This window comes from Rhinolophus sinicus, chromosome 1, assembly GCF_057876585.1.
Source record: "Rhinolophus sinicus isolate RSI-liver-muscle chromosome 1, RSI-T2T, whole genome shotgun sequence".
Classification (NCBI taxonomy): domain Eukaryota; kingdom Metazoa; phylum Chordata; class Mammalia; order Chiroptera; family Rhinolophidae; genus Rhinolophus; species Rhinolophus sinicus.
In genome coordinates, this window is record NC_142501.1 from 181,807,326 (window position 1) to 181,809,179 (window position 1,854).

Consider the following 1,854-nt stretch of genomic DNA (forward strand, 5'->3'; position numbering starts at 1 on the left):
AAAAAAAAAAAAAGAAAGAAAGAAAGAGACTAAGCCAATGATATCTCATCCATCAAAGTTTGGCTCAAGAATGGGTACATGACCAAGGCAATCTAAGATGAGTCATTCCCTACGTTCTTTAGAATGAGAACTGGTGGGAAAGAGCCTTTTTCTCTCTGGTTATGGAGACATATGGAATAAGCCCAAATACTTCCTATGGTCAAGTACCCTGCTTGACTTGAAAAAGTTGGTTCTCAATAAAATCCCACATTTAAATACGAGGGATGGATAGACAGAGGCTATATGGCATTTGGAGTCCCTGGGTCTTATTTTGGAAATGTCATTTCTCTTTTTTGTTGTACATCATTATTTCAGTTAAAATATCATCAATTGATTTGCTTAAGTTAAATCAATGTAGGATTCTGTCATTTGCAACCCAAATATCTGACTAATTAAAAGAAATACATGCGTGACTGTATTACAAGAAAAACAGAAAGTGTATCTTGCATTCTCAAGCACAGCTATATACATGTGAATGAATGCAAAAACGGAGGTTGTCATTTTTTCTCATTGAAGGCATTTTCTTTTTAATTCTCCCCATGTCAACAACACATACCTTAACACCTTCGTTGATCCTAATACTACAAATATGACATAAGTTTAGTATCAATAATTAGCATTGCATTGTAGTTTACTTTTGTAGTTTTTTTAAATTTAGGAAATATACCTTGACCTTTGTCTTTTATTTTAATGCATGCTTTTGATTCTTACTAACCTCTTCATTCGTTAATATTTCTAAAAAAAAGGATGGCCATGACACTGAAAAGAGATACAACTTTAATTTGTCCCTTTTGGTCCTTACTACAAGCTCCAATAAAAGATTTGGAACTTGAGGCTATTGGATCCAATGAATGTAGTGAGAAACTAGGCTTTTCTATTTTCATGTACCTGACTACAATTTAAAATTGAAGGCAGGCAGAAATTTAGGATCATGGGGTGTAATGGCAGATATTCCTATCCCAAAATGTTCAATGCCTTCATAGTAGCATGTATGAGTTTCCTAAGGCTGCTACAACAAAATACAACAGACAAGGTAGGTTAAACAATAGAAATTTATTTTCTCACAGTTCTGAATGCTAGAATTGTGTGATCAAGGTATCAGCATGGTTATTTGTTCTGAAGCCTCTCCTTGGCTTGTAGATGGCCATCTTCTCCGCCCTGTCTTCATATGGTCCGTTCTCTGTGCATGTCTGTACTCTGATCTCCTCCTCTTATAAAGATACCAGTCATATTGCATTAGGACCCACTTTAATGGCCTCATTTTAACTTAATCACCTACTTAGCAGCCCTATTTCCAAATACAGTCACATTCTGAGGTAATGGTGTTAGGACTTCAACATATGAATTTTAGAGGATACGATTCAGCCTGTAATATAGCATAACACAAATTCAAGTCTCAGATTAAATGTCATCTCCTCAGAAAGACACCTTCATTTGATTTTCTATTGGAAAATACACCCTGTTTTAATTTCTTCAGAGTACTGAAGAAAGAATCAAGACACCCTGTTTTAATTTCTTCAGAGTACTGAAGTTATCCTGTGTATTTATTTGATTGCCTGTTTATTCTTTCTCTTACAAGAGTACAGAGAATCTGTGAACTAGTCCATAGCCGTATACCCAGCACCTAGATCAGTGACGGCATATGGCAGGCATTCAATAAATAATTATCAAAATAAGTTGCATTACTCATAACACAAGGATTCAAAATACCTTTATTTTAGAAATAACATTTGGAAAAATAAAATTATTTCTGTTTCAATCTTTAAGAAATTCTATTGTCTATAATATAAATTTGAAATAAATCCCTTTATCAAT